Below are 19,728 nucleotides of genomic sequence, written 5' to 3'. Positions count from 1 at the left end.
ATAAAACCTGTTCCTTGAATGCATGAATGATAAATGTACAAAAAAAATTGAAGAGTGAAAACCAAATGATGTATTTCTCATACTCCTTTTTTAATACCTAAAAATTCCTTTGAAACTCCTGATCAAGTAAAAAATAATATAAATTAACATATTTGTTAATTTTTTAATTTTTGTTTTACCTATCATAATGCTCAAAAACATTTTGTTCTTCAGCTCCGCCTGTTTGCTAAATTATGGGCTACTGAACCTTCCTGGATTCAATATGGACTTCATACGTGCATTGGAGTTTGGCATTTGATTTAGGTAAAGGGGATTTACACCAATATTAGTGTTTCACATTCATTGACTTTAACATATTTAGTTTCATTTAATTGATTTTAATTTAACTGAAACTTTTACAAAACCTTCTGTATTACCACTCAGTAAGGACACAGGAAAATGAGACTCAAGTGGCATTTATAGGAGCAATCACTCTGTGTTTTGAGCTTATCTGTTTTTAAGAACCATTGACTGTTGTCAAATTCATCTTTAGAAGACACCTAGAACTAACAGCATGAATCAGAGGGGGAGAAAAAGATGTATTTTTTTGATCTCTACTGTTCCATATATTTTGGTACAGTAATTTATACTATCTCCTGTAAAGATGAGCTGGAAATTGTCAACAAGGTAGAGCAGAAGCTAATGAAACTGAGCTGCTTGGGTCTATGGCAGAGGAAAATCCTGACATTTTCCTTCTCTACCTTTGTCCTAGCCTTGTGGGACAAACTGTTGTTTTGCCTCTGATTGACTTGAAGGTGCACATAACCAGGTTGCTATATCAGAAAGTCCAAGACATGTTTACATAACGTTTGCTTCAACAGTGCTTCAGAATGTCTGTAGTCATGGAGAAGAAAATCAATATTATAAACTTGAGAAAGAAATTAAAAGGTTAAAAAGAAAACTTGTTTAAAAATAATCATAATGAATTTATGTGTTGATGTAGTAAAAATGCATGTTAGATTTTTGTAGACATTTAGACGCCAAGCCCGAGGACTTCTGATGGAGAAATGAGCACACAAAAGAAATTCCATGTCCTTTTGGTCAAATTTGATGCCACACACAAACTTCATGCAAAGGGGACACTCTCCAAGGCACGAAAATTGAAAATAGTCTTGATTTGATTCTTGTTGGTGAGGATCACTTGCATATTTAAGAACGAATATGATAAATGAAAAGAGACACCTTATGTATATGTAGTTTTTCCAAGTGGAGAAAATGTACTAGAGAAGGAACTGTCAATGTTGTCAAGTATATAATCTGTAACCCAGCAAGATGACCTCTCAAATCATACCCTTTCTTGAAAAAAATTCTACTGGTATAAATTTCTCCCAGTATAATCTGACACATACATGTGGATGACACTTTTGCTGAACCACAGTTTTTGTTTTTGTTCTTTGTTTGTTTTTTTGATACGGTAGACTAAGATTGGGAGGATAAAAGGAAGTATCAAGTTGTCTAAATCTAACAATTGTGTAGTGAAATCTAAATATTAGAAATCATGAAATAAATTTTTTCACTTTGAAATTTTAAACAGTAAAAACTATTTGAAAGACAATTGAAAGGAAATATTTTCCAAAATTTGACTGTTTAAAAAATTGTATATAAGCTTCCTTACAGAATTTTTATTCCTATCTACCGGAAACATGGTTGTCATGTCCCTTAATGTGGGAAAGGTTTATATTCCTTCCCAAAATGCTATGGCACTTTTAAAACTGATTTTTTTTCCACACTGTTTTTTTGTTTTGCTTTTTTTGTGTTTATTTTTTTTTCCCAAAGCTTCTGGAAAATTTCCATAAAGAACAAAAAGGAAAGTGGTTACCATTAAAAATGAAATAAAATCTTAAAATACAAAATATGAGTATGCACTCACTTAGTGAACCACTGGTCAGTGAACATTGCATTGGAAATAGAAAGAAAAAAAATCAAAATTGTATGAGTGCAAATGTGCACTTATGTCATGAAACCTCAGGCTGGCCTGCAATAAAATAAACAAGCTAGGAAAAAATAGAGTGCCTTCTTTTAAGACGCTGTTCAGTTAGGTCAATAGACGCAGTTAGAAGAGGCAATTGTGCAATATATCTTCCATTTTAATTTAAGATGAAGTGTCTACAATACATGAAAATGTGCTTCATGTGCATTTTATTAAAGCTGACAAATACAGGCTTAATAATGTGTGTGCTCATGCGCATATGTGAAGAAGAGGGAAATTTATATAAAAGTCAAGCTCGGGCAAGCTTTTTTGTAGCAAGTAAAAAGAGAGCTGTACCTTAGCAGCCCTCTTGAATCAATACAGTGAAGTTGAGTTCCTTATTGATTCTCTTGATAAAATGATACAGTTCTCTCTCTCTTTCTCTCTCTCTCTTTCTCTCTCTCCCCTGTAATACAGTAGAGCATTAAAGAAGCAGGATAAGTACATTTACAGCCTTCTTAGTGCTGCCCACAGGGTGCTATAAATGCACAAACTGGATATAATTGAAGCACATATTAACTTACCTTCTGTTGTACAGGAAGAACATAAGCAGGCTGTTAATGTGCACAGTGTTGAAACTCTTAACTTGGGGGATGAGAATTAGCTTGCAGTAGTAATTTGGTAAGCACCTGGGAAAATTGCAAGCTTCATTTCCGGCAACGTGGAATATGATTAAAAACAGAATATATTATTATCAGGGGTACCATTAAAAAATGTGTAGACAGCATTCTATGATGTTAAAACGGAAATTGGAAGTTGTATCCAAATGTTGAAGATGCTGCATGTTAATTATTGTCTACCACAGTGCATTGAAAGTGCAATTCAATTATTTGCTTTGTCAAGCAATATTTTGATTAACTTGAACTTTAATTTTGTACATCTGGTGTTTTTCACACTGTGATAAAAACAGTGTTGAGGTATGCTACTCTGCCAACAGTGTCTTGAAACCACAGAAAGAACATATGCAAAGCAACAGTATGTCATATTAAATACAGGAAAGACAGCCTTTTTTTCCCCCCTTCACTTTTTTTGCTTTTTAGAGAGGGAGAAAAAGAAACCTTTCTCAAAGGGCATTCAGAAAAAACACAGTTTAGTGTGTATTTATGGATATGAAGCCTGAAACTGTATTTATCTCTTGGACTTTCTCATGTGTTGTCTTTAATTGGTATGATCACATTCTTATAATTATTGTATTAAGTTATGATAAACCCTTAAGTTGTATTAAGTTATGATAAACCCTTAAGATGTAATGCACAATGCAAAATACTTTTGCAGATCCTGGCCAGTAGGAAATCAATAGGTTAGTCTCTGGTGATAACCAGACAAATTGACCGTAGGCTTTTCTGGGTTGTCATGTCCTGTTTCTCCATTCCATATAAAATGAAGCCCTTAAATTTTATTATGTGGTTATTAATTCTATAAAAGGCCAAGTAAGGAAAAATAAAATTAAAAATACTCTCCCATATGTATCATTTGCGTGGGTGCTCCTATTCATGGTTCCAGGAGACATTTTGTAGTAGGCTGTGGCTGGTCCATTTGTGAATTTGCTGTGAGGGTTTTTTTTTGTTTGGGTTTTTTTTTTCATTTTGGGAGTCCCTTGCAGGAGCTACAATGCAGGTGGGGACTGGAGATGACATTCCAAATAGTACTGACTTCCCCCAGGGAAACAGCCTGAACTGAGGAGGACCTGGCAGCTGCAGGGCAGAATATACATTGCATTAATCTACCCAATGGCAGCCTTCTGGTGCAGGACGTGTTCCCGTAGACCTGCAGGAGGATTTATGGCTGGCTCATCCTGTATTGCTTTTAAGACTTGCACTGCTGCAGCTCCCTTCCCTGTAGGCCATACACTGACTCAAAAGATTCAGTTAGCTCTCAGTATTTTTTCCTATTAAATAATTGATTTTTATGAAGCATTCATAAGAAATTATTTAATTAGCTGAAAGCTAGTGTCAGGTGACATGCAAGGAGATCTTTTGTTATCAACTGAAAAGCATCACATATTTGGTTGTGTAGAAGACAGCTGGAAACAGATGGCATTTATAGGAAGTAGGAATTACTAAAAGGTGAAAGTGTGCAAATGGATATTTTGCCATTTCCTGAAGTGTTTGCTCTGGGTAGTTTCACAATTGGTAATTCAAAATATTAACAAGAAACATAAATTGCATAGAAGCTTTTCAAGTAAATTTTTTTTTTTTCTTTAAAAAAAATTCTTCTTCATTGTAATATGACATGGAATACGAGTGGTTTCTTCAGTTCAAGAGTATCTGCATGATATGAAACAGTGAACTTAAATTATTCAGCAATATAACACGTTTAAGAGATTGGGAGTTGGTATAAGAAAACCTTGATTCAATTTGCTTAACTACTTTTGTGGCATCATGAACAAGTCATGTATCCCCTCCTCGGCCCATTTTTTTTCCTTGCCACAGAACAGTGATGTGAGGGCAAATAAGTTAAATGGCATTAGGGAGATAGGATGGTAATGAGCAAAACTGAATTAAAATGTTCTAGAACAACTTTCCAGAGCAGAATACAAGTTTGCCAATATACTTAACTTTAAAAAAAAGATTTTTGAGGAAAGGGAGGGGGGAAGTAAACATTGCTCAATGAATGTTAAAAGAAGATGCTCTAATAGACAAGTGTTTCAATTCTACTGAATATCTCAATTTTGTATATACAGAATTGGATAAAAAGGAGAGAGGGTATGGATAGGTTTGTGAAGAGAACACCAGAGTGGAATTCAAGTAAACAGGATGCTTCTGGCAGCCTTCATGTTCAGTGTCTACATTAGCAATAGTTTACAGAAGAGAAGCACGCTTATTTGTGTTTCATAAAATTTAAATAAATTGATTTTTTTTTTTTAATCTCAACTTAAATGGTGAAAATTGAGAAAGTAGATGGGGTTTTGTTTGTTTGGTTGATTGGTTTATTTCACATGTAGTAGCACAAAACCTGGAGGGCTATTTCTGTTAGTATTAGATTTTGAAAAGTGAGAGTTAATATGGGACCCTTGAATACACACAAAAGTCATTGCCTCAGGGATATTGGGGCACTTCATTATTGTTCATAATAAGTTTGTGCAACTTAGATCATAGGAATAACAGGTTTTTTTCCTAAAAATAAAATTACTGGAAAGCATTAAGCTGTGCCTTTCTAGGGCTTTCAGGTTTTTTTATGTCAAAGGTAAAATTATTTTATAGTCAATTTTAGAATCAAAATGCTCTCACTCATCAAAGTGATCAAAGTTTCAATTAAATAGCTTTTGCAAGTGACTTTTTGGTGAGCAGAAAGAAGTGTGTGTGTTGGGGGAAAAGCTGCTACTCAGTAATTTTGTATGTGTGTGTGCCCATTTTTTTATTCTTTCTCCAAACCTTCCTGTTTAGGTAGATCCTGAGGTATGTTACGGCAGTCCTGACTCACCTCTTCCTTCGATGGCTGGCAATGACGTGCTCTCTGCAGTTACCTCCATGGTGGAGTTTGCCTTATTTTCTGAGGATATTTGAAATAATCCAGTTTGACTGAACATGAAACTGGCCAAGAATTTATTATAACAATGTTTTATAACAGTGAATGCCTTTCTTCAAATCTTGTTCTGCAATAAACTAAGGGGTTTTTTATTTATTCTTTCCCAGGTTTTTATTAATCTAAATCTTCTTCCAAATTTTCACTGCTAGTAATAATAATGTTACCAGCAATATCATTTACGCATTCTTTTATGAAGAGAACTTGCAGAATTTGAATCATAGCGGTTATTCTTTCACCATTATTGTGGAAAATATCTGTTTAACTTTATGGAATTATCCTGAATATGGATAAAGCAATGATTAGCTTAATCCATCAAATCACATGTGGATAAATTACAACAGGTAAATTACTTCAAGTGGGCTCTCAGAATTTTTGTGTCTTTGAGTTTTTGCATAAACAATTTTTGAGCATTTGTTTGTTGTTTTGCCCCACCTTATCTCTGTGTGTTTAAATAATTCAGAAATTCACCACGAGTTGAATGATCACAGGCTATTTTAGAAGCTGAAAATACTATCTGAATGTTCAAGTGTGGTGAATGATATTTTGCTTCAGATGATTTAAAACTGCTTACAAAATCAGAATAGTAGCCTCTTGTCATATCCTTGAATGTTAACTCTTATGATTTTTTCTGTTTATTAGTTCTTTTTATTTTTATAGGAAATAATATGACTGATAACCTTGCCTCTTGGAATAAAGTAAAGCCTTGAGGTTAAGGCTGTCTAGACTCTTTTTTCAGTTTGCTTTCTGACCTTTTCTTGTATTACAGCAAGTGAACTAACGTCTGACAAACCTTTAATTTTGGCAGGTTAGGCTACATATTATTTGGAAGAGAAATACAGTTTAAAGACAAATGTCTTTAAACTTTAATAGTGTCATATTTCACAGTTCAACTGAACTTGACTACTTCTGTGGGTTTTTTCTTTTGTTTCTTTAAGTAAATATATTTTCTAGCATTTGAATTATTTTGTAGACTTTAAGCAGGATTTTTAAGCTGGAAAACAAATACTCTTAGCTTTGAGCACAGGCAGCAAAAAGGCAAAATTTTGCTGATTCCTTCTGATATCAGTCCTTTGAATAGCTTGACCTATTTTCAGTAGTTATTGCTCTCCTGACAATTGTTTTTTTAATATCAGTCTACAAATGTTATGTAAGTTTACCTGGTTTTATTTATCTCATATTTTTAAGTGTGAGAGCAAGGAAACACCTATTACACCATTATTATAGAATCACAGAATCATAGAATAGTTTGGGTTATCACAGTGCCATAACAAATATTTCAGAAGTTTTTATGTGTTAAAAATCCACGGGCAGAGAATTGCCACATAAAACTTCTATGTTTGAGGATGAATATAAGCGCACATGTATGTTATATATGAAAACTCTCTTCAGATTGGAAACTGACCCTCTTAATCTACCTGTGTCTTAATATGGAAGAGCCCAAGTGTGACATCAGGTGGTGACTGGTGCCGGTATGCGGATTGTCATGATGCATCTGAGACATGTCTTCTGCTTCAGGGCAAAGAAGAAGGAAGAGATGGTTGAGTTGCTCAGGCCCTGGGACTCCCTGTACCAGACAGGGTTGGCAAGTAGTTGGCTGATTAGTTGTTTGGCTTGTGGATATTTGTCAGGTGAGCACGGATGGTTGTAATGTAAAAAGTTGATTTTATATCCTGCGCATGGGATACTTATTATTGGGGGACTTGCATTGCAGATGAGCCTATTATCTAGAGGATTTTTGAGAAGTCTGGGAACAAAAAGGAAGTGAACTGATGGCTTTGTGGTCAGATGTTGTATTGGCACTTACAACTTTTCTGGAGACTCTTGCAAGATCTCCAGAACTGTGAAAACACAAAAAAATCTTATCAAATTTCCTGGGACCCCAATTTAACACCACAGAAATGCATTGTGTGTGTAAACACACAGTTCAATGTTATATATAAAAAGTTACAATAATATCCACAATTCAAGGATTTTAATGTTTCCCTACTTATTTTGCTTTGTTTTGTAAAAAAAAAATTAAAAAGCAAAAGCAAAGAAGACCTATGGAATTCCATTCCACATACCTATACTGTTCTCCCACCCTGTTCTATGTTATTATCACCAGTTGGAATCTAAATATTTGTAAGAAAGAGAATTTTTTCTCAATTTATGAAAACTAAGAGAAATTCCTTTCCTTCTTGAAGGGCTAAAGATTAAATGTTGTATTGAATTTCCAAGAAGGATACATAGTTCTGCAATAAATGCAACATTTTCCTTTTGCTGGATTTAATGTTTCATGTGGATTGGTTTCAACAGAAGGCAGCCTTGGTTAAATTTTCTCCACAAACAACTCTAGTTGATACATTATTTATCTATTTATTTATTTATTTATTTGATTTTGGTTTCATGCAGACCTTGCCTTATCCCGAGTAACACTTTGTGGTCTATAGAATGAAAATGTCTCCTAATGGTTGGTGTATTCTGTAAATATATAGTATTTTCAGAAATGTGGAGCTCTGATAGTAATTCAACCATGTATATACATCTGTTTTCTAGGAGTTTGACAACTCAGTTGGGATTTCATGATCTGTCAGGTATATTTTACTGTTTGGTATCTGTTCTGCATATTAACTACTATGTAGGGTGAAAGGGTAGAACCAGAATAACTTTCTTTTTTCAGCTTTAACAGAATTTCCCCTTTCTACTTTCTCATCATGATATTTTGACTGTAAATGTTGTAGTGACTAAAAAATTGAGGAGGGAAAGAAGTGTCTCAAATAGGTATTCATGAGTTGGTATATGCCGACTATATATGCAGGGTTCTTATCCTTTCCAGACTATATGTCTGACAGTCTCCAATCTGAATATGACACCTTCTAAGGTTAAGAAATTATGTTTTATACTTTTGAGGAATCTCTCTCTTTCTCTCTTTTTGACTAAGGAAAGGGATTAAACAGATTTTATAGTGAGTTACCTGAACATCTTATAATGCCCTACATAGATTTGAACAGAGTTAAGTATACAGGATTTGTGAAGTCAGAAATGTTTGACAAAGAAAAATGAAGAAATAAAAATTTGTGAATATCACTTTATCTTCTTTGTGTTTATGAGCAAAGCCTGATAGGTTTCATTTTCTGCTGGAGAAGGCTGGAGATAATGGATACTGACAAGTGAAATGCTTAAATTCATGCTCCTGAACACAAATTTTAATGTAAGTAGAATTCAAAAGCATATCTTTTAGCCATCTTGATCTATGTGAGGGAATTTAATAAGTCATTTTAGATGGTTCATATAGTTTGAAGAAATCTGAAATTAAGCCTGCCTTTAAATTATCTCCTTCAAGAAGAACTCCGTCAGAGTTGGGGAAAAATAAAGCAAATGAAACAATTATATGCTTGCAAAATTGTTTATTTGGGGGATTTGGTTGCTGGAATACAATGAGATCTAGGTTATGTTTGAGAAGACCTCAGGTATATGGTATATATCATCAACTGAGCATGTAGAGTAGTCAACTTTCTAGAAGACTAATAAGCCCAGTGGAAGAGATGGCTCATAATGCAAGGTGTGCTGTTTCATCCAAGCAGCCTATTTGGTTAGTACAATAACTTGTTGATTTTCTTTTTTTTTCAATTTCACACAATTCTAGTGTGAATTATAGCAAAAAATTCAATGCTGAGCAAACTTACACTGAGAAAATCCCCAGTTAGTGAGAATATTGCCTAGGTTTTCATAGAAGTGAAGTAAGTTGAATAAGCAAGATGACTACAAACTCCTTTCACTCATTGTAGAAACCTCTTCACTTTCAAGGGTAAAATACTGTAAAAGTGCATGTTATTGGCACCACTATTATCTGGATATTTTGTGAAGTGAGGGCTTTGTTATTTCTGGAGATAAAATTAACAAAACCTGTCCAAAAATCAATGGAGAGTGGAAGAACAGAGTTTCATCTAGAGAAAGTGAATATGCATAACGAAAGTCTTGTCTAGGCATATATGGCCCCTCATATAAAACCTGTCAAATTAAATTGTTATTTGTGCTTTGTGTTGATTTTTTTTTTTTTTTAAGATTTGGAAGCTGACCATGAGATGAGTGACTGTATTGACGAACAACATGCTGATCTTGTCCTGTTAAAATTAAAAGGGTTTCTGTAACCAATTTTAAGAATTAGATCTCACCTGTTATTTTCCTTAGCTGAATATGTTCTAAATTTCCCCATCATCACTCAGTACTAAAAATCTTCTAATCTTCAAATTTATTTAAAAATCATAACAATGTAATGTATTGACTACGTTGATTTTTTTTTATTTGGCAATCAAACTGTTGCAAAAAAGTAGTCTGAAGCTCAAAGAATGCTAGAAAATATATGCTGGAAATGCTGGTTCCTATCTGAAGAATCTTCAGCTCAGAAAATACCATATTCCCAGTTAAGTAAATAAGATGTGTCATTAAGATGTTATTTGGAGTAATCAAAATGAATTGCTCTGCATATTATCTTAAGTACCCTTTTCTATTTTATATTTATTTATATAGAGATTCATATTGACTCTCATTTCCCTGTTATAGAGTAAATAAATATTAATTTTAAAAGACTGGCTATAGTATTCAAAAGGCTTTTGAGTAAACAGGTCTTGTACTCTGCTGGAAAACCTGTTGAACTCTGTCTATATGGAGAAGTTTCCAGAGTTCATGGGAATACTGAGGTGTCATTGCTCTAATCCCACTATTGCTAAGACTTTGAGATACTAAAGTTTTTTTCACCTAAGCCTATATGGCTAATACCTTCTATTTGGAACTACGTGTGGGAGCTAATACTAAGTTCTTTTTGTGTGTAGCCCTTGGATAAAATATTTTGTAATAAGTCTGTACTGTAGATGATGAAAATATGAGTGAGCTTATAAAAAATGAGTAATACTCCACTGACTACTGGACATCTCTGATTTCTCTCCTCTTCCCCAGCACTGATGAAGCATGGGTCAGTGTCTTCAATGTAGTGTTATTCAAGGAGCTTTAACTGTTCTTAAGTAGATATGCTTAAGTAGAAGCTATGAAGGTGTTGTGTATCATTTGAGAGAGATGATTTCATTGAACAGCAGCTTTTGAGGTTTTTTTCTGCACTTTGAATGATAAATGGAATTGTGTGGTAATTTCCACTCTCTTGAAAACTGCAGTCCTCAGTTTGGGAAAAACGTAGCTGGTTGTCTGTTTGGCCTGGGAGGTCTGGCAGAAGTCTTTGCTACCTCGGGAACAATTTTTGAATGCCAATTGAGTAAGCTCAGCACAACGTGATTCTGAATGTTGGTTTCACACATCAGACCAGTGGTCTTGTGACCACAGTACAGCACAGGAATCCACTTAGCATCATTATCATCAGTGACTGAGTTATTTTAGCTAAATTTTGAATTTTCCTATTGTCAATGTTTGCTATGTTTTAATGTCGTCTTTGCTCCTGAAATGTGTTCCTGAAAGCATTTCCCAAAGTTCATTGTATTAAAGTGCTCCAGGAGTCTATTCCCAGCACTTACACAAATTTTAAAGGATTGTGTCTTTCCACAGGAGGAAATTCTGGGACAGCACTGGAGTATCATTAGCTTTCAAGGAACTGCATTCCCACGGTAAATGGATGCAGCTTTACTAGATTTTAAATAGAAGTTACAGACTAGCCAGACTAGGTAATTTCCTAGGTAGTGAGTTTAAACTATTAGATCTAATTCCAGTTCAGAGCCACAGTAAAACATTTTGGATGTCATGTTAGGAAAGAATCTCACCCCATTTCAGAGGTTTCTTCTCTTTGTTAAGTCTCCATTTTCCTAGTGAAAACATTGCTAAAACTGATTGTTGTGGTTTAACACGGCAGGCAGCTAAACACCACACAGCCATTCGCTCACTCCACCCCTCCACCCAGTGGGATGGGGGAGAGAATTGGGGAAAAAAAAAAAGTAAAATTTGTGGGTTGAGATAAAGACATTTTAACAGGACAGAAAAGGAAGGGAAAATAATAATAATAATGCTAAAAAAATATACAGAATAAGTGATGCACAATGCAATTGCTCACCACCCACCGACCAATACCCAGCCAGTTCCAGAGCAGGTTTTTTTGTTCAGCATGACGTCATATGGTATGGAATACCCCTTTGACCAGTTTGGGTCAGCTGTCCTGGCTGTGCCCCCTCCCAGCTTCTCACTGGCAGGGCATGGGAAGCTGAAAAGTCCTTGACTAGGGTAAGCACTACTTAGCAACAAATAAAACATTGGTGTGTTATCAACATTATTCTCATCCTAAATCCAAAACACAGCACTGTACCAGCTACTAGGAAGAAAATTAACTTTGTTCCAGCCAAAACCAAGACACTGATGCATGAATGCAAACTATTTTAGTTTTGGGAAAAGCATATTTTGATTAAATTTGATCCAGCTGAAGCTGGACTCAGTTCTATTGGCTATTAATATAAGCTGCTAATGAGCTGCTAATAAAATCAGTGTTGTTTTTGAAGAACTTTAAGTGTTTTCTCAATGTTAAACATTGATAAGAAGCAAGAACCATAAGAAAGCACACATGGAAGAGTATCACCAACCTGAAAGAAGCATCAGAAACTTTATATAATAAATTATGAATGCTATGGGTTGTGAAAACCTAGAATGTCATAACAAATTCTGATTCTTCTTCTTCTCCTAAGATACAAAGGAAATACTTGTACCAACCAGCTTGAGATATCTGGCTTAAGCTGAATGAAATGCTTGACTGGTTCTTCTAGCCTTCCTCTAAAATGAATGTAAGAATACAGAGAGATTCTACTACAGCACAGCACAGCACACCCCTCTAGAATCATTTAATCATGATATTCCTTTCAACCACCATCTCTAGACATCCACCCAACAACTGTTAGTTTACACTACAAGTTTTTGGGTGCAAAGGCATAGAATAACACATGGGTCAACATCCGAATAGAAGGGTTTATTAATTCTTCACTGCACAGTAAAACATATGCTCTGTTGATGGAAATAAGGGTTAAGAAACAGCAGATAAAATGGGATGGATACATACAGATGGAGGTATGGATCAGAAACTCAAAAATATTGGTAAAGTTTTGAAGGTGTTGAGTAGATATGATCACTTCTGAAATAGCTGAAATAACTTACACTTTACATTTTATGTTCTGAATGAGGAAGCTGTGTTGATCACATTCTCATTCCAGTAGTCATCTTCTGAATAAATGCAATGGAGAAAGATGTGTGCCTGAAGGAAGTGATATGTCACAATAGCAACTCCCTAACATGTCAACTCTCAGTAATTCTTATTGTCTAGTGGCACTCGGTTAGGAAGGAGAAAACAATAATCTAGGATGGTAAGAAGGCCAAAGTAAATGAAGAATTCAGAGAAGCAGAGATTTCTGGAAGTGTGATTATAAACTCTTAAAAAGTGTCATCATTTCGAGCAGGCAGTGTAAGCAGGGACAAAACTGTATGTATGATTTTGTTTGGTTTTGTCACCTGTTAAGAAAAAAGCATCCATTAAAAAATGAAGGTACACCCTTTATCCAAGTGCTACTGTATTTAGTTCCCCTGCAAGCACTGTTCATATGATGGCAAGTAAATTTAATTTGTGTTTGGCCTTCATTCATTGTACCTTGGGTGATTTGTGTTTGCAAATTTCCACTTAAAATAATCCTTTCAAAACCATTTCAGTTATGACTTCAGGTACTGCTAAAGTTTTATGGAATTTATTGATGCATAGAACAGACAACATAAACATTTCAGAAGGTAGATTGGAGCAGCAATCACTTCCAAACTTTTCATTTTTTTGTCTACCATACCTTAAGTCTTTATTCTGCCTGAGATGGGGGGTGGGGTTGTTTGTTTGTTTGTTTGTTTCCCCTGAATTTTAAAATATATTGGGTCACTAAGTTCCAGGCAGGAAAAAAAACCAAACCAAAACAAAACCGCAAACCCCACAATAATTTAATTTGAGGTGTTATGTTGCACTCACATATTAAAAAAAAAAAAAAAAAATCTTATTTTTAAAACTAAAATTTTGAAGCTTGTAGGTGAATTTGTAACAAACGAGGACAGAAGTTTAATTTCTTCTACTGAATTAACCTCTAATGAATGGGGAAAAAGAATGTTCTAAATGATATTAAAAGTAAACTGAAGTGAGCAAAACATTGCTGGTGTCCTGGAATTAGTCTAGATTCCCTTACTTCAGTGATGTTTCAAAGTTAGAATTGTGCTAGGGTTTTTAATTTATTGTAATGATTCTTTCAAACAACAGTTGTATGACAAAATATACCTTATCTTTGTTATTAGTTTGAGGTCAGCAAACTTAGCTGGTAGATCCAAAAATGCAGCTCAGATTGTGGTTTTTCTACCATCTTACAAGGTGAATCACCTGCAAGTACTGCTGTTTTATTGCATAGGGTAGTGGTGTCTGTGCTATCACTCACCCTCCTCAACTTAAGCTCAGTTCAGTGAATAGTTCATTTCTTCAAAGAAGTTTCACTAATGGGGTTTATAGCATTGGAAAGGAGAGATTATCTAGCCTCCAGTCCCTATTTTCCATGTCAGCAGATCTGAGAATAGAAATCTGGGAAAGGAGCCGACTCTTCTGAAAAATAGATGTAATATTGTAGTGAAAATGAGGACAGAATTGCACTTGTAAACTACGTAGAAAACTATGACCAATAACTCTGTGCCCTGCAGCTTGTGAATGAACCCTATATTTTCATGAACCCTACAGTGGTCCCAGAGAGTATTAAATACTTTCAAGGAAGTTAACAGGATGTCATAGTGCATGTGCACACAAACTAGGTGTTAAACACGTATTTAAGTATTTTATGTAGTTTAATAAACACATTGAACTTGTCTTCAAAGATAGTATCTTTTTTAGTTCTTGTGGTCAGACTGAGAACTGCTCAGATTCCTAGCACACTGAGAGAAAACTACCTCTGCTATGACATCCTTTCCACTAATTGCTTCAAATATTTTGTTAGAACAGCTACAGTCTCCTAAAGAAAACTGCAACACAAATAAATGTAAATTAATTGCGTAAGACAGAACTTGGACAAAAATGAGAAAGGAATTTAGTTAAAAAGTCAGCATGACATACTTCTTGATACATATTTTCTTTATACATAAATGCTTGCTTACTTCTTCCTAGAATTTTCAGTTTCTAATATTGTCAGACTGATTCTTTGACATTAACAACTCCAGTGTTTTGGGGGGGGGGGCTATATTGTTTCACTCCAAGTAATTTTTAAGAGTCTATAGCAATAGAAAACAAACGAACAATAAAAAAGCCTTCAGGATAAAACTTTATCCTGAGTTTTCTCATAATAAATGTCCGCCTTCAACTAGGAAAAGAAAATTAATGTGTTTTTCAGCATTTCCTGGGAAATATTTTCTATGTATGGAGATACTGAGTATTCAGTGATGAGGTTTTGAGATAAAAACTTGGAACAGATACTTAATGGTATTTGTAAAAGGTGCTCCAAAAAAGTTTATCTACTGCTATGATTAAGAGGAGCAAACTTGTTTATTTATCCTGGCCTCTTATTCATTCTTCAGGTTTTTACATTCTCTTAGCAGTTATGTCTCAGGTAAGAGCTGTTTTTCTTGCGTACTGTACTCTTCCTTTCCATCAGAGCACCTCTGCTAGACTAATTTGTCCCTTATGTAATTAAACTGTGTTCTAAACTCTAGGCAAAGAGAAGATTTTTTTTTTTTTCTTTTAGGCACCTATTCTACAATCAACCACTTGTAAAATAATTATGTGGATTTTTTTCCTGTTTTTGTTTTTTTCAAACAAAATATTTTGGATTTTCTTATCATTTACCACCATGCATGTGCTAATAGATTTACAGATTTTTTCAGGCATAAAATGATTACTCAGTTGTGCAGGTTTGACTCCTGCATAACACAGGTCAGAGAATATTATGAATTGGCCCTTATTAATTCCAGTTAATTCCAGCTAATACATGTCTTCTATAGAGAGTTTCAAACTAAATACTTCAAAAATGGAATATCTGACACTTAATTGTTTTTATCTGGTGCTTAACTGCTCTTAATGCTAGAAAACTGTCTTACTCCATTTAGAATTTGTCTTGATACAGCTTCTGAATGCAGAAGGTCATTCTGCTCTCTGCCAGAGTAAGCAGCTTTTATTACACCTTATTTACTATCCATCCATATACTTGATATACCACAACTGGTGACCTCTTGGTCTTTTTGCTGTATGAACCAGGATGAGCCTAAGCATTTGTGGTTTGTTTCATTCCAGCAAAACATGGAAAGGAACACACAGCCTCTGGCTGTGGTGTGCTTTGGGTGCACTCGCTGGGGGAACAAACAAGCCAATTCTGTACATGATCAAGGTGTTACTGGGTGTGACCCTTGAACGCTGGTCAACTTTTAGAAATGAAAATAAATAAATGACTGTTATTTTAGCTCTTTTATCAAGATAATAATGGAAATCATGCTCATCAGAGTATGTATTCTGGTTTCTAAGAGCTGTTTGAAAATGGTTTGAAAATTTCAGTTCCGAACTTCTGTTTCTGAGGGGCTTATAATTCTTGAAGGGGAGGGAGAGGATGTTAAATTGAGATCATAGTTTACCAGAGATTTGTTACTTCCTTTTCTTTCCCTCTTCTGTTTATATTCAGTTCTTAGAATTCACATACTAACAATATTAATGAAAACCAAGAAAACAAGGGTTAGCTGTGGAAATATAATACCATAAACACACGGTGTTTATTTCCTTCTAGTGAACTGCATTTTTTTTTTTGGCATTAGAATATAATGCGCATAGAGAGCAGTCACATTGACAGAACTTGTCTGTAGTTGCTCTAAAGCTACATAAATAGATCATAAAAGGCTTTTAAAGAAGACATTATGGTCTGCTGGTTCAATGATCCATGTTTGAGAAAATATCTCCTGAGCCAACAGAATGCAAGTCCTATTTGTGTTGAACCAGTTAAAGTTAGCATTTAATTAGGTAATCTGATGTTATTTGTGCAGGGTACTAATCTGTTAGTGCCTTTAAATTAAATTTTGTATCCTTTGGCCCCTCTTTTTATCCTCACCTTAACATCTCTCAATAATTTAATTCTGCAGGAGACAGACTTGCTAAAACAATGATTCAGACATGTTAGAAGCTCATTGTCATCACAATGTTAATGTTCTCCAGCTGACTCAATGGTTGTGACAATACTATAGTTTGACTACAACCCAAATGTGTTTGTAGTCAAATAACCCGCTTATATTCAGCAGAAAATCAGCAGGTCAGAAATTAGCTGTGGTGAAACCACACAGCTGTTATCTTCTTACCCATGCACTTCGAAATATATATTTTCAAGATGTAGTTGAAATCTATTATTTATAGGGGGACCTAGGGAAGGGGCAGAAAAGACTTGCTGTGAAGAATTTTGAAGAGGTATGTATATCTTCACCTTGGTACAAGATTTTATAACAGAACAACAAAGCATGTCACTGATATTTCTTTAAAATATCCTCAGTGATTCTGATTCACAAAGCATTTATATTCTACATAGGGACTTTCTTGCTCTGTCCTCAAGCAGCTTGTTATGAGAAACACACATGATTTATCAGTGTTTGGAATCTGCCTTTATATAACCTTGTAGAGTTCCTGAATGTATGAAGTTCTTAATAGAAAAAGTGAATTATTTCTGGTCCAAATGCCACATAGTAATGAATTTCTCTTAACATCTCATAGTTTTACCCTATGCTGGCACCCTGAAGTGTCAGGAAAGAAATGAAAGTGAGATTGTGGCTATGGTTTAAATGTAAATGATGTGTATTGTACATTCGCAGCTTGTTTCTTCCTGTTCTAAATTGGTTCTACAGCAAGTTTATTACTACAGTCTCTGAATGACCTGTCAAAAGTTTCATAGTGTGAACTGTAAGATGAATCAATTAGTAGTTTATCGTCTATATTGTATATATTTTATGTTTTATTTGAGTTTGTTAAAAGGGAGCAACCAAGTTATGACAGGTAGAAAAAACCTGTTACAGCATAGGCATTTACCAAATATCCCTGCATGGGTTCTTGTAACATTATAATTATGATCTCATATACAATGAGTGTAACAACATGGAAGCTAGAGAATCTTGTAATGTTTAGTGGTCTTGTTTCATACTTTTGCTAAGTAGGTATTTGTTTCCTTTTAAATGTGCATTACGGAAGTTAAATGGAAGAGGTAAACATAGATGAGCACAGCCAGGGAGAGTGGTTCTCTCTCCCCTAAAGAGTCCTCTTTTCCAATGGCAATTAAATGCTTGCTCATGAAATATTTGTCTCACTTGAGATCATCACATTTATGTGGACAGAAACCTGAAACCTCTGATTATATGAGAACTAATTAAGTTCTACACTGTTGTATAGTGTCAAGAAATGTAACAAATCATTTGATTAGATTGCATCATTTGATACAATGAGTATCACATTGAGTAATTTCTCAATGTTCCAATATTCAAGTGGTTGAAAACTAGAAATTTATACAAACACACAGAGAGAAAATATTTTAATAAACTGGAATATTTTAAATAACTCCTAGGTGATTTCCTGTTCTGCAAAAGATGAACAAAATGTACAGTTCAAGCAAATTGTAAGCATTCTTGTGGCTGATCTCATTTTCATGTCATGGTACCATGGATCACCTAAAATGACGTATTGCAGCAGACACAGGAAAATAGTTTGTGGCGTATTTAAAGCACTGGAAGTTACATGTAATTTCAAGGTAAATAGAAAGCCAAGTATAAACCCACTTTACAATTGAAGAGCTGTTTTAGAAAATATGGGTGATTGATAGCTGTTTATTAAACCTAATGTATCAGTACTATGAAGCAAATTTTTTTTTTACTACCAAAAAAAAATCAGTACTATGAGCACCTTACTATGCTTAGTAAGGTGCTCAGCAGTGATGAGAGCAGAACAGGATGCTAAATGGTCCTGAGGAAAAAGTGATACTTAGTAATTTTCTTGTTAGCTGTTTGTTGATACTAGCCACCAAGTTTGTATTAGCTGAAATTATTTCTCTCTGCCTTTAATTATCTCTGACAATGGAATAGACAATAGTAAGTCAATAGCTTTCCAAGTAGAAAATTTTTTCTAAAGTACCCCTCCTTTGCATGCTCATCTTATGTGTAGTAGTATGAATACTGTGCAAGTTTGGTTGGAGGTGATTGCCCAAAATTGTACCACTCAGAAAGGACTAAAGCGAGATGTCACAAAGAGGTATGAGAGGTGTAAGAGCCTCTTTCAAATGTTCTTTTGACAGAACTGTTTTTCTTTTGTTTTAATTTCTGCTCTTACATTTATTTGGAACGAGATGTTGCATTTAGGTAATATCATTTGCTTTTAGTTTCACGACTGGATGAAATATCTGTGGTCACCGAGCTCCAGTTCTGGCACTTCACAACCTATTTGAGCAGTGGTAAGGAATGATTATTTAATTCTTGTGGAGTGCTTCAAACATGACAAGCACTGTGCAAGTGTTAAAAATTATTAATAACCTCATCTGTTAGTAAGAGTAATGCTTGCAGTGTTTGAAAGTATACTTGTAAAAAATGGTTGTTACAATTATCAAATATTATTTTTTCTTTTGGAGATTAATAATTTGAAAAAGCCATTTATGCCTAACCTGCTATTGTTCCTTACACTATTAATTTATTGTAGAAGTTCATAGGGTTAGCGTTTGTAGATGTGATTTCTAAGACCAGCACTTGTAAGCAATAGTCTTACTGAAGCAGGTATGCACTGGTCTAGCATTCAAAAGTGCTCAGATATGTGTCAATAGTCAGTCAGTCATGTGAATGGAAAAAATAGGCTGCAAATCTGATGTGAGTTTGGTCAGCTAACAAAAACAGCATTTATCTACTTATGGCAGAAATGAACTGGCCTAAAGGAAGTAAACAAAATTATGCTGGTTTATCCCGGATTAGGATTAGATTTTAAAACACTTTGAATACACACTGCTTTACAAGCAGAAAATGTTACATTTCTATTTGTCACTGATTTTTGTCTCATGTTTATAGTACCAGTTACAGGGTGATTAAGCAGCTGTTGATTTCTTTCAAGAAAGATGAGATTAAGAACCACTTTTTACAGTCCTTTGCCTCTTAAAAATAGAAAACTAATTAAAAAATCCTGGAAAGACTGGAAAATGAGATGCACCAGTTCTGTAGTATCCTGTGTTGATATTGAT

Source organism: Aptenodytes patagonicus, chromosome 2 (assembly GCF_965638725.1).
Source record: "Aptenodytes patagonicus chromosome 2, bAptPat1.pri.cur, whole genome shotgun sequence".
NCBI classification, from domain to species: domain Eukaryota; kingdom Metazoa; phylum Chordata; class Aves; order Sphenisciformes; family Spheniscidae; genus Aptenodytes; species Aptenodytes patagonicus.
The sequence above is the reverse complement of the archived record's forward strand: the minus strand, read 5'-3'. Positions refer to the sequence as shown.